Consider the following 14,741-nt stretch of genomic DNA (forward strand, 5'->3'; position numbering starts at 1 on the left):
TTTTTTTTTTCTAAATGTTCTATAATTTTATATGTTACATTTAAGTCTGTGATCTATTTGGTGTTAATTTTTATATTAGATATGAGGTTTAGGTATTTATTATTTATTTATTTATTTATTTATTTATTTATTTGCCTATGGATGTCTATTTGCTCCAGCACCTTGAGTTGAAAAAGGCTAAATTTCATTTACCTTTTTTTTTTTTTTTTTTGCAACTTTTCCTTTTTTTTTTTTTTTTTGTCAAAGATTAGTTGAGCATGTTTGTGTGAGTCTATATCTGGACTTCCTATTCTGCTCTGCTGATATGTGTCCATCCTTCTGCCAATAACCACACAACTTTAATTACTTCAGCTATGTAAATTACAAAATTGGGTAGACTGATTACACTTTATTCATCTCTTTTCAAATTTTTTTAGTCAATCTGGTTAGTCTGTCTTTCTATATAGATTTATCTAAGCAAGATGTTTCAGAGATCATGGTTTCCCTCATGAATATATATGTAAAAATTAGCAAATAGAATTGGGCAATATATTAAAAGAATCATAAGTCATGACCAAGTGTGGTTTATCTCAGGGATATACAAACTTGTCCAATATTTTTAAAAAATCAATGTTCAAAGTAATCTACCATACTAACAGACAAAAGAAGAAAAATCACATGATCATATCAATTCAGAGAAGGCATTTGACAAAATTCAGTATCCATTCATGGCATGAATGTTTTGGGGTTTATCTTCTTTGGGATTCATTAGGCTTCTTGAAAGGTAGGTTTCTGTCTTGTGGCAAATTTGGAAAGTTTCTAGTTATTATTTTTTCCAAGTATCTTTAAGCCCCAGACTTTTCCTCCTCTCTCTTGGAGACACCAATGACACTAATGTTAGAACTTATTATGATCCCATAGATCCCAGGGGCTCTGTTAATTTTTTTCTGTCTATTTTCCTATTTGTGTTCAATCTATTGATTTTCTACTATTTGATCTTCCAGTTCATGGATTCTTTTTCCTGTCCTCTCTATTCTGCTGTTGAGCCCATCCACTGAGATTTCATTTTAAGGTTTATATTTTTCACTTCTAAAATTTCCCTTTGGGGGGTGCCTGGGTGGCTTAGTCAGTTAAACATTGGCCTTCAGCTCAGGTCATGATCCCAGGGCCTATGTCTCTGCCTCTCTCTCTCTGTCACTCTCATGAATAAATAAAATCTTTTTTTTTAAAAAAAAAAGGCTAAAATCAAAAGGACAAGAAGTAACAAGTATTGGCAAGGATATGGAGAAAAAGGAACCCTCGTGCACTGATGGTGAGAATGCAAACTGGTGTAGCCATTGTGGAAAACAGTATGGAGGGGCAGTCCAGGTGGCTCAGTGATTTAGTGCTGCCTTCAGCCCAGGGCCTGATCCTGGAGACCTGGGATCGAGTCCTGCGTCAGGCTCCCTGCATAGAGCCTGCTTCTCTCTCTGCCTGTGCCTCTGCCTCTCTCGTTTTCTCTCTCTCTCTCTCTCTCTCTCTCTCTCTCTCTCTCTCCTGAATAAATAAATAAAATCTTAAAAAAAAAACAGTATAGAGGTTTCTCAAAAAATTAAACATAGAAATGCCCATGATCCAATAAGTCTATCAAGTATTTACCCAAAGAAAGTGAAAACATTAGTTTAAATAGATATATGCAACTCTATGTTTATTGCAGCATTCTTTACTCGCATCCAGATAAGGAAGATTTGGTGTATATCTGGAATATTGTACACCCATAAAAAAAAAGATGAGATCGTGCCATTTAGAACAACATGGATGAACCTAGAGAGTATTATGCTAGGTGAAATACGTTAGACTGAGAAAGGCAAATACCATATGATTCCATTCATAAATGAAATCTTAACAGCAACAAAAACCAAATGTATTAACAAACGAAAAACAGAAGCAGACCTATAAATACAGAGAACAAACCCAAGGTTGCCAGAGGGGAGGGGTTGAGGGGTTGGGCAAAATGGAAGGGGAGTGGGAGATACAGTCTTCCAGTTTATGGAGCAGATAAGTCATGGGAATGAAAGACACAGCATAAGGAATCTAGTCAATGACACGATACTGGCAATATAATTGGATAGATGGTAGCTGCACCTGTATAATGTATAAATTTGTTGAATCACTAAGTTTTATACTAAAAATCAATGTCACATTGTGTGTCAACTATCCTCAAAGAAGAAAAAGAATAGGGATCCCTGGGTGGCACAGTGGTTTGGCGCCTGCCTTTGGCCCAGGGCGCGATCCTGGAGACCCGGGATCGAATCCCATGTCAGGTTCCCAGTGCATGGAGCCTGCTTCTCCCTCTGCCTGTGTCTCTGCCTCTCTCTCTCTCTCTCTCTCTCTCTCTCTCTCTGTGACTATCATAAATGAATAAAAATTATAAAAAAAAAATAAAACTACAACTATCCATTGCTCCCTCATCCCCACATGTCCTCTCCTGCTTTATTTTCTCCTTAGCAATTGTCCTTCTATCCTACCATATAATTTAGTTATTTGTTTATGTTCTATTTCTATTAAAATGTAAACCCCATGAGGGACATGGCATGTTGTTTTGCAGTTCCACTGCTGTTGTCCCCATCATGAACAGTGCCCGGAATACACTAACTGCTCAATACATGTGATACTGTTGAATGAAGAAATTACCTGCATATCCAGGCTTTATTGAGACAGAAGCAGCTTCATGTCCCAGCAATAGCTCTGACTGTCTGACTGACAGCAGCTCTGGTGACACAAGGTAAATTCTAGGAGATGTTTCTTTAGATGCATGTATACATGGATTTCTGTTCTAGCATTGTGTCACTGTATTTCTTTGATAATCTTTGTCCCTCTGCTTCTTTTTGCCTCTCCCATTCTAGACTCACCACCAATTATATGGTTTTCTCAATATTTCTAAAAGAATGAAGAGATTGCATATGATTGGTGTAGTGAGTTGTCATCATGCCTTGGCAAAATCCTTAGAACAGATCACAGTACCGGCCAGCAGTTGTGGAACACTCTTGGGTCAGCCATGGGTCAGGGGTATATATATGACTGCCTCTGCTGGATAGACCACCTCCAAAGCAGCAAGTGGATAAGACAGAGGCCCAGACAGGAGCAGATTCTGCTCTAATATGTTAGGCAACTCTGGAGATTTGCAAAAATTTTTATCAATTTAAAAATAAAATCCTCCAATTCCTTTTTTGACCATTATATCTGTATACAAGCTACTCAGCTTACACCTTAGCAAAATGGAAACCAAATCATGACTCACCATTTATCAGAGGGATTCCTGACCTTTTTAACTTTCTGTCCAGTAGAGGACTGAGCTCTTGAAGAACGTAAGAATCTATGCAATAAATAGCAAATACCTTGATTTAACTCAATTTCTATTTTTGAAATGAAATTGAATATCAATCCAGACAAACAGAAAGGCTTTCCTCTTAGGTCTGTACATTGTCAGAAAAATGGTGAAACGTTTTGCTTTGCAGGATGTCTTGGAGCAGTCCCACAAAACCCTTGCAAGTTCTTGGATGCTGTGTCTTACCTATTATGGCTCTACTACTACAGAGCTCTCTTGGAAGAGTACAAACAGAGAAATGTCAGAACCAATTCCTGGCCAGCATGACAGTACGGGACAGCAGTTTGGAATCACTGTGGATTTTGGATTTTTCATAGGAATTATTTTCTGGCCCTACTCAGGGAAAAACTCTTTCCAACATGCAGGGCATAATTAGACTTATTGTATAATCTCTCACTTTTTATACAACATGATAAATACATTATAAACAAACTGTTCCTTGACAAGCAGCTTTCAAAACACACACACAAAAGATGAAAAAAAAATAACATTAAGCCTATTTTCTTCCCTAGAAAATTCCTATCACATCCAACAGCTGTTTGCTATTATGTTGTTTAGGTGGGGTTCCTCCCCCCGTGCCATATCTAGAGATGAAAGGAAAAAGCTATTATGGATAAACCGTGATAAAATTACCAAAGCCCAAAGATCCAGTGGAATGTTTTAATATGAGTATATTTAATTTTGGAGAAGTGGGACGAATTTCAAATTTCAGTAGAAGCTTTTGTTTTCACGTCAGAATCTCTCCCTCTTCCTTATTGAACACAAAGTTATTGATTATTAAACAAACGTTTATTCGATTTTCATCGAACACCTCCCAAAGCAGAGTCAGAGTTTGCCTTTCGCAAAAACATAAGCAGGTGCCGTTAAGCAAAATGCACATAGAGATAGCTCAGCCTTTCTGTTCTACCTTATGGAACATTCCTTTATAATTGAGTGTGTTTTTAATTCCCCTGATTAGAGTGCAACATTACCCAAATTGAAAGGAGAGAGATTAAATAGCAGCATGTCTGAGCTAGATGAATTATCTGCTGATGAGAATAGAATGACAAGCGATTGCCACGCTTTTCTCATCTTTATTTGTCCAATTATCTTTACTTGTTTAATTATCCTCGCTAGAAAATGAGGCCAATAAAATTTTCAAGACAGAAATTTGTATCATTTTAGCACAGCTTCTATTGATAAACAGCAGCCAAATAAAATAATCAGGACACAACAATGTCAACATTTAGAAAGTTTTATGATGTTGCTTTGTTAATATTTAGCACACGACTGACAGAGCCATCTGAGGGGTGGTGAATCTGGGGCGATCGTTAAACAAAAGCCTGGAAAGAGGTCGTGTTCCATATTTTTGCCTTTCCCCCTTCCCTGTGGCTCTAATAGTACCTCAAGGCTATAAATTCCTAAGAAATGAAACACCAGCAGACAGAATGAGAGGAGGAGGCAAGGCTGCAGTGCTCGCGGAACTGCATTGAAATGGAGCTTCTTGAGGGCAGAGACCATGGGACTCCCCCCTCATCATAACCCCAGGGCCTAGAACTGTGCCTGTCACATTGTAGGTAAACAATTCAATCTGGGCGAAAGTGAATACGTGTAGGAATGAATTCTCTTTCTTCTATATTATAATGTTCAGTCCTCTCTTTTGACACCTTTCTTCCATCAAGAAAGGTTTACTTTATGTCAACCCTCTAGTATAAAATTGGACCAGTGGAAAATAGGGCAGTTGTAAGAAGTACGTGGTGTGATTTATTTCTGTGCGAAGCCCTATTCATCTGGGTTGATGTCTCCGAGTAGAACAGAGGGTCTACCTGTGGGTCTTTGCAGGCAGTAGTAATAACTACATGATCTTGGATAAAATATGAACCTCCGTCACTCTTAGGTGTTTTTTTTTTATTTGCATGCTCCAAAAGAGGGCTGGTTTTCAAATAAAATGATACAAAATCAATCAGTTATTGAAAACCTTAATGTACCACTGTGGTCCGGAAGGTATGAGTTTGTTCTACAACACTCGGGGACAAGAAAAGGTGTATTACTTTATTCGTGTAAATCAAATTAATTCTGGCTTCGTGACTTGGCTTGTCAAGGTTGTGTGAAATTCAATTCTGATTATGTTCTGGGAGACCCCTCCACTTCCCTGGAGGGAGGCTTTCATATTCATACTCATGCAAATACAGGTAAATGCAAATAGATGTATATTCTTATTTCTTCGCCCTGACATTCTTACCTAAAAGGCGGTGTACTCTATGCACTCTTGTACACAGTGCTTTTTAAAAAATGTTCACATTTCCACACCAATGGACAGAGCATGTCCTGATTCCTCTTTAGAACACTCATTGATATTCCATTGAGTGGCAGTACCAGAGTTCCTTGAATGGGATTCCTACTGTTTTCAAACTTCCACTATTGCAAATAATGCTGCAGTGTTTCCCGTACGGAAATATGATTCCATACATACCAATGTATCCACAGGGCCAATTCTTCAAAATCAGAGTCCTGTGTCAAAGAGCAAATGAACTTCTAATTCTCGTGTTGTCCCCTCGCCCCCCAGCAGGTGACCCCCTGCTCTCATCAGCAGCAGGTGTAGAAGTGCCTGCCTTCTGCAGGAGGATAGTGAACTCTTGAGTCAATTTCTTCAACAGTTATAGGAAATCTTTTACTTTTCTGTTTTTTTTTCCTTGAGCTAGTTCTGATCATTTGTATTTTTCTATGAATTTATGCATTTTTGTCTAAATGTCTACCCATGTTTGCATAGGTCTATTCTTATTATCCTTTTTAATCTCTTTCTGTATTTATGGACATGAGAATGTCCTTTGCATCCCTAATATTGTTTACTAGTGCTTCTCTCTATTCTTAATCCATCCAGCCAGGCGGGCTTCTCAACCGTGACATTTTGGGTCAGATGATTCTCTGCTTTCAGGTTGTCCTGTGCGTGGTAGGGTGGTTGGTAGCATCTCTGGCCTGGACCCAGTACATGCCGGTGGTGCCCCCCACCCTGGGTTGTATTTCCAATTACAGCATGTCTGCACATTTTGCCAGATGACCCCTAAAAAGAAAGATTGGGGTACAGGGGGACAAAGCTACTCTTAGTTGCAAACCACTGATCTAGAAGACGGGCAGTGTTAGGCCTTTTTGAAGAAAGAAGTTTGGTTTTGTTAATTCCATTTTTCCTTTTTGCCACTCTTCTTTGTGTGTTTTCTTTCTACTTAGACTCATTGATGTTCATCTTCCAACTTTTTATAATAGATATTTTACCCTTCAGTATTCACCCTATTTTTTTTTCCTAACATAAGCACTCAAGGTTCTACATTTGCCTACAATCCACAAGGAAGTGGAATTACAGTTCCATTTTAGCTTTCAGTTTTGACTTTAATTATTTCCTCTTTATCCATGGGTTACTTAAAAATATGTTTTTACAATTTCCAAATGTATGGATGTTTAAACTTTTTTAAAAAATTGATTTCTAACTTAGTTTCATTGTCAAGGAATATGTCTGTGTAATCCTGGTGCTTTGACATATATTGAGACTCATTTATAGCTTAGAATGTGGTCAGTGATTTTCTTTTCTTTTTCTTTTTTTTATTTTTATTTTATTTATTTATTTATTTATTTTTTGTCAATGATTTTCATAAAGGTGCCATGCGTTTCTGAAAATAATGTCCACTGGCTGAATATAGTTTTCTATACAAGCCCTTTTTCCCAGTTATTCACAAACATTTTCCGATCATGTCTTACTGAGATAAATGAATGAGGTTGGTTGTGGTCAGATGAGACAGATTTGTAAGGGTGAAGACACCCAGCCCCCTGTCAGCTCTCCCTGCAACAGAGCCAGTGAGGTCTCATCTGACTTGTAAATATGCTGTAACAGGTTGCCAGAGCACAGCAGCTTACAGGTTTTGCATTAGGTCAATATTGACTATGTTTTGCAAATTTTTCAAATCCTTACTGATTCTTTTGTGTATTAATTTATTAATTACAGAGAAAGTTGTGGTTACGTCTGTTATTTTTATACTTTCTCTCTCTAGTTCCATAAATGTTGGCTTTACGGATGGTATTAGGTACATACAAATTTGAATTCTTAAATATTCCTAGTAAATATTAACTTCATTAGTTGCAGTGACTCTTTTATCTCTAGTCTTGCTTTCTGTCTTCCTGTCCATTTGTCTAACAGTATAACCATGCCAACTTCCTTTTATGTTATTTACTTACATTTTTTTCATCCTTTTATTTTCAACTTTTTGTATCCTTATGTTTTAGGCATATTACTGATAGGGAGTAGGTAGGTGGATTATTCCTCCACAATATTTGTGAAATATTACTTCTGGTAAATTTATAGACTTGATCTCTTATTAAAACAAGAAAGTTGTAGTCATAGGCTTTAATTTTTTCCATCATGGCAGTGAATTCTTTTCTGATACGATCTGCTAATCTTCCAAGTATTTATGTTTAAAAGCACTAAGATACCAGATATAACAATATTACCAGGTCAAGTGAGATAACCATTCAGAATTGCAAGTTTTTTCGGTATTTGTTAGTATTTGTTACAGGGCATGGCAACAATCTCTAAAGTCTTCAAAGTCTTACAAGAATCTTTTCTGATACTTTCAAGGACAAATTTAAATTAATAGAAAGAACACTACAAGCTGGTAACAGTTATGAATATTCACACAAGTCTCCTTGTTAGAGGAAATAAGATTGATATTCTTGTGAATGTTCTCAATTTAATACCTTATCAAATCAGACCTCTTGAATGTGTTTTATGATGCAGAAAGCTCTCTCTCTCTGTAACTTTAGGAAAGAGGGGATAGATATCTCTTCATCTCTTTTAGACTTTTTTGTTAATTGTGAAGACTTCTACTCTTTTTTAGATGAGACTCTGTTAACTTCATGACTTAGCATAGGATGTAAAAGCCAGGCTTAAGATCTCATTTTGATTTGCAGAGGTGGAATAAAGGATGAATAGGATTTTACTTATTAACAGTGAAAGAAGATGCATCTAGCATTAACCTTCCATATTCTGATTTTACAAATGAGGAACGTGCTATTTGTCATTGAATGCAATGAATGCAAGAATGACCAAACTGACAGGCAAACGTCACATTTTCCTCTTTAGGTAATCCAAGGTTTAAACCTTATAGAGCAGGGGACACTGCAGCACTCTCAGTGAGAGGGACCCATTTCTGTGTTCACCCAAGTCCCCCACCACAAGATGCTGCAGACCTGCCCCTGATTAGGAGATTAGTGACTGTCCCACTTCTCCATTCCTTTCTTTTCACCTGTATCAGAGCTGAACTCTGCAGCCAACTTGATTTATATCTTTGCTGGAGGCTTGTCTTCCGGGCCTACTAGGTTGAATGAATTAGGTCAGACTAATGTGACCTGGATAATTGAAAATACAGCCAGTGATCTTGTCCTTAACAATCTGATGGGGAGATTGAGAGAGTGAATGAAGTATCAATAACCAAGGGATTGTTGGTCTTTTATTAAAAATAGGTTGTTTAATATTTATTTAAAGTATCTGTAAATGTTTTGCCAAATATTTTCTTTTAAGTGATCTCCTAAAGGCACAATTTTATTCTCTTGATTGTATTTCCTCTGAATTGGTGAATATAATAATTAATAACTATGCAAATTTAGCCTCCCTAGTCATATATAAGATATTCTAAATTTTAATGGAGAGGAACAAGTTTATGCATTTGTGAGGAATTTTAATATTAATCTTCCTGAAAACTGACTTTTTAAAGATCTCTAAGAATATTCTGAGTGATGTGAAGTAGATTCAGTCTGTAAAAGGAAAATAATAAAAAAAAAACAACGCCACAGATTTCACTCTGACACCCTCACCTCACCCCATATGACATCATTTTAGCACTCCTTATTACCTCTTGGGAAAAAGTTCACTAAAAACTGAAACCAAGATATTTGTGGGTATATTAGATCAAGTCCACCCACAAGTAAGAGAAAACTCAAATAACAATGGCTTAAATAAAACAGAAACTTCTCTCTCACATTGAAGAGGCTGCAGATAGTTGATCCAAGGCTGGTGTGGTGGTGGTCTGCGTGTTAGGGAGGTAGGTTTTTCTTATCTTGTTTCTCTGCCATCCCCAGCCCATGGCCTCTTGCCTGTGATCTAATATGGCTGCTTAAATTCAGGCACCAGATCTTTCCTCCAGCTGGAGGAGATGAGGGCCAATGAAGGCCACATGGAGCTATAGGGAGGGCATTGTTCCTTTAGCTATGCATTCAGTATCAATTGCACTGGACAAAGTTAAACAGACAATCAAGACTTTACTCAAGACTATGGCAGTAGAGGATAGAAACCAAACTCCACTCTACAGAACCAAAAAAACTGGAGAGATTTTAAAAGCTGGGTGGGGGCAATCTTAGGCCAGCTGTGTTTCTGGATGGGCTTTACCCAAAGGAAAAGTAAACTCTCTCCTAGTTGGTTTTTTTTTTTCTCTCAGTTATTTGAAGAATAATTACAAAAACACAATAATGTTTAATTCAATAATTAATCTTATTGGCAGAATTTCAGGTACTACTATGACTTGTGTGGGAGAGATTTTGCAGGTGTGGAGGACCCTCCCAGTGTTCTGAAAATTCATTTTGTAAAGTTGACTTAGATTTGTAAAGTAGAACACTTGTTAAGTGATCTCCACTTATGTGAGCTATTCTCTCTCCCTTCTGTAAACAGACTGACTTTCGACCACAGCATGAAAAACACTCAGGCCAGTAGATATTCCTCTTATAACCTGTTGAGTTTCCTACACGCCCCAGCATGGTATGCTTTCCAAGAGTCAGTGGTATTCATTTCTAAAGTTGATTGTTCTAGCTATACTTGTTACTGTAGTTACATAAGATAATTGTTATGTTTCCTAATGAAATATGGGTGCGGAAGGAATATTTTCTTTCATAATTAACTTTGGTGCTTTGCAAAAAAATCAATAAACCTAACTTGCTTAAAAATTGCTGCCAATTTTAGATGGTAGCAATACTTATAAAAGTCTTAGAAAAAAGGCCAAATATCTGGAGAAGTTCTGCACTTAGATTTCATCACAAATGTTTTAAAGTTTTATTCTACTTTAAAGAAACTAAAACTGGGGCTTTAGACAGTGTTTTATAGTCAGTGAGATTTAAATAAAAAATATGGCATGGAAATCCCATCATAGATGTACTCAAGAAAAAGTCTTGCCCTAGGTCAAAAGGTTAATACCGAAAAGTGTATACATTTGAGGTCAAAATGTTTATGGTTCCTTTTATTATCCAATACTTGGATCATTTTTAAAAATTAATCTATCAATTCTTGTTTCAATCAATTGAGATGGAAACAGAACAAAATTAAAACTCCACTAAAACTGCCCAGTTTTATAACAGACCAAGCAAGTTGTTCATTACTTCAGAGGTGGCCAAGGACACTACTGATTGAAATGCTTATTCACTTTTCATTTTGGCTTAAATACAAAGATTTCTCTAATTTTAAATGAGATAACTTTAATCCTTACCCCACCCCCAGATAAAATGGGACAAAATTGAGCAGAAAATCAGGGTTTAGCTTTAATATTAGAATTTTTTGTGTGTCTAAGTTAGTTATAAGTTTTGTCTTTTGAGGGGCATGAGCATGACTTTTGTATAAAAAAAAATCATCAAAATGATGATGTCTGTCTTTCAAGGTATTTAAAAGCAAGTGTCATTGATAAAATACTTTCCTGTAAAAACACTTTGTTGTTGTTTTTAAAGATTTTATTTATGTGAGAGAGAGAGCGCACATACATGAGTGAGGGGCACCAGGACAAGGAGAAGCAGGCTCCTCACTGAGCAGTGTGAGCAATGTGGGGCTCAATCCCAGGACCCTGGGATCATGACGCAAGCCAAAGGCAGAGGCTTAACCCACTGAGCCACCTAGGTGCCCCAGTAAAAACATTTTGATATGAATATTTTGTGGGAGTTGACTTAGTGTTTATATAGAGCAACAGACTGTCATTTAGGTGGACTTATGTTTGGATTTGTTCTAAACTGGAAAGGCTCCAGTGTGTGAAAGCTACCATAAATTGTCATTATTTTTCAACATTTTAAAGAAATATTTTTTATTTTGTTTTAATAATAGTTTTGACTTTAAATAATAGAAACTCAGGGACACCTGGGTGGTTCAGTGGTTGAACATTTGCCTTTAGCTCAGGGCATGATCCCAGAGTCCCAGGATTGAGTCTGGCATCAGGCTCCCTGTGTGGAGCCTGCTTCTTCCTCTGCCTGTGTCTCTGCCTCTTTCTCTCTCTCTCTCTCTCTCTCTCTCTCTCTGTCTGTCTCTCATGAATAAATAAATAAAATCTTTTTTTAAAATTTGTTTAAATAGGAGAAACCCAGTCTATTTAAAGTAGAGAGAGATTAATTATGACCAAATAGGTGGAGAATACGACAATCTAAAAATAGAGTTTGAAGGTCTTAGGGCCAATTGAAATGATCACTTCTGTTCAGAGCCAGCTCTGGACTTAGACTGTGTGTTCAAATCTTGAATCTACAATTTATTTGTGCACTATCAGGGAAGTAATCTTCATCAGTCTTGGTTTTCTCATCTGTAACATTAGTATTTAATAGCATCCATCTTTTAGGGTTTTATGTGACTAAATTAAGTATACAAGTAAACACTTAGCTCAGTGTCTTGCAGTTAGCAAGTTTTTCATATTAGTTGTTGTTGTTATGGTAGTAAATTTATTAGTCTGATTAGTTATGGAGTCTTGAATGCCACTCTGTAGCGACTATCATCCTGCATTTACTCTTAGTTTCTGTCCTTTGTAATCGTGCCTCGCTTCCCAAAGCCCCCTTTCTATCTCATGGCGTCCTTATGGCTCTCGCTTCAGTGACCACTGTTCAATCATCTATGTATAGATTGCTTCTGAAGATGAGTTAACTATCTTGATTCGAGTATTCACCTCTGATCCAGGCAGCCATGACTTCTTAGATTGTAGAACTGTTAGTGGGTAGGGTGTTTTCCCACAGAACAGGTGAAAGGAATGACAAGCAGGATTAAGTAAGCACTTCTACTGGGTTTGTATTCTTTCTTGCTTCCTTCTCTAAATTTTGGTGTTTCCTGTTTTTACTGTCTTAATATAAATTGTCTGTTCTGTTAATCAAGTGACGAAAAAAACCTCAGAGAGAGATTTAGAGCATATTTCAAAACTAATCACCCTAGTTTTACTTTGCCAGAAATAAGCCCTATAATACCAAAGGGAAATGAGTTATTGCTGTTATTCTTGCAATTCGAGTGAACATTTTGGAGCTTTAACATTCTCAGTGAAAATATCGAGAATTCATCTGTTTTCTAGTCGCAAATTTTCTCTGTATTCTTGTCTGTGCATTTTTTTCTTAGTTGAAATGTGAATGCTTATAATGAGACTCCTCTGGGACATAAGCCCTGAGAATTGCCACAGGTAAAGTATACATATTCCCTTAATAATTGCATAATGATCAGTAATTCATAGCTTACTAATTAACATTTAAAAGACTACAAGTTAGGTTACAGAATTACACTAAATTACACAAAAAATATATTGTAGAATTACAAAGTGGTATGAGAGACTTGGAGTTTTGCTTCTAGTCAAGATGAAATTACATTTTAGATTTACCTTCTCGCTTGGATACATATACCCTCCGACCTTAAACAATTACAACCCAGACAAAGTATATAAGACTATTGCCACTAAAGACATTGGCTATCAGGCAATGGAGGACAATCATCTCTGAAGGATGAGAAATAAGGTGAACTCTACTGTTGCCATATCTTGTTGTCTAGAGAAAGTTTTCAGGCCTTAGAGCAAGTAGAGGGATTGTGGGTATCGTCCATTGATCACCAGAGCCAAGAAGAAGAAGCTTCATGTAAAAAAAAAACAAAACAGGAAGGTGGAGTACTGCAGGAGAGAGAACCGTACATGAACTCTGAGATATGTAGAGTCCCCGTGAGTAATTTAGCTGAATACTGATCAGTACATGCATGTAAGAAAGCTACCAAAAGCTTGGAGGTAAAGACCCACCTAAAAAAGATTAAACAGTGCCCATGCCTCACACAAGACTGGACAGAGGACCTGTTTTCCACAACCAGAGCAGAACACCTTGTAATTGAGCAGGGTCTGCTGAGATTCTCTCTCCCTCTCCCTTTGCCCACCCCCCCCCCAGTCACATGCACTCTCTCTGTCTCTCAAATAAATAAATAAATAAATAAATAAATAAATAAATAAAATCTTTAAAAAAGAAATTTAAGCAAGACTCTAAAGGGCCAAATTGTGTCCAAGTAACCTATTTTCCAGAACAAGGCTCAAGAGTATTAATAGGATTACAAAATATCCATCTCCAAACAGAGTACTTTTCACAATGTCTTCTGCACAATTAAAAATTACCAGGAATTTTAAAAAGTTGGAAAATATAGCCCATAATGAGATAAACTAGTCAGTTGAAATGCAGAAGACAGAGATGATAGAATGAGTAGATAAAAACATTATACTGGTTGTTAAAGCTACATTCAATATGTTCAAAAAGTGAGAAGGAAGGTTAGACATGTTTGATAGAGATGTGGAAAATGAAAAAAAAATTACTCAAGCTGAATTTGTAGAGATAAAAATTAAATTGTTTGAGATTTAAAAATATCTATCTTGGATTACTGATGGATAAACATTTTAGAAGCAAAGGTCAGTAACTTTGAAGACATAGCAAAAGAAACTATCCAAAATGGAGCACAGAAAAAAGACTGAAGTAAATGTATTAGTGAAATGTGGGAGAATTTGCAAGTGATTGAAGAACTTGATGATGAGGGGGGAAGGAAAAATATTTAGGGAAATATTGGTCATTTATTTCTCTGCATTTGATGAAAACTATAAATACACAGATTCAAGATGCTCAAGAATGTCCTAATACAAGACACATAAAAACAAACAAAAAACTACTCCAAGGCATGTTATTTAAAACAGTGAGAAGGAAAATCTTAAAACAATCAGAAAAAAATAAGAAATAACAGAGGGACAAAGACAAATATGACACTAGATTTTTTTCTTCAGAAAAATGTAATTGAGAAAGCAGTAAAGCAGTATCTTTGAATTACTGAAATATATAGTCAACTCAACCACAATTATTTTACCCAGAGAAAAGCTTTCAAAAATGAAGGCAAGTAGAGTTTTTCAGATACATAAAAGCTGAAGGAATTCATCACCAGCAGACCTGTTTTAGAAAAATGTTTAAGAAAGTCCTTTAAGCTAAAGAATAATGATAGTAAATAGAAGCCTGTGATCACAAAGGATTGAAGAGCTCTGAAAATATTAACTATAGAGATAGACATGAAGCTATTTATTATTATTTAAATCTTTTAAAAGGAGGATTGGCCTTATTAGTAGAAATAACAAGGATAATTCCTTATTAA

This window comes from Nyctereutes procyonoides, unplaced genomic scaffold (assembly GCF_905146905.1).
Source record: "Nyctereutes procyonoides isolate TBG_1078 unplaced genomic scaffold, NYPRO_anot_genome, whole genome shotgun sequence".
NCBI lineage: Eukaryota > Metazoa > Chordata > Mammalia > Carnivora > Canidae > Nyctereutes > Nyctereutes procyonoides.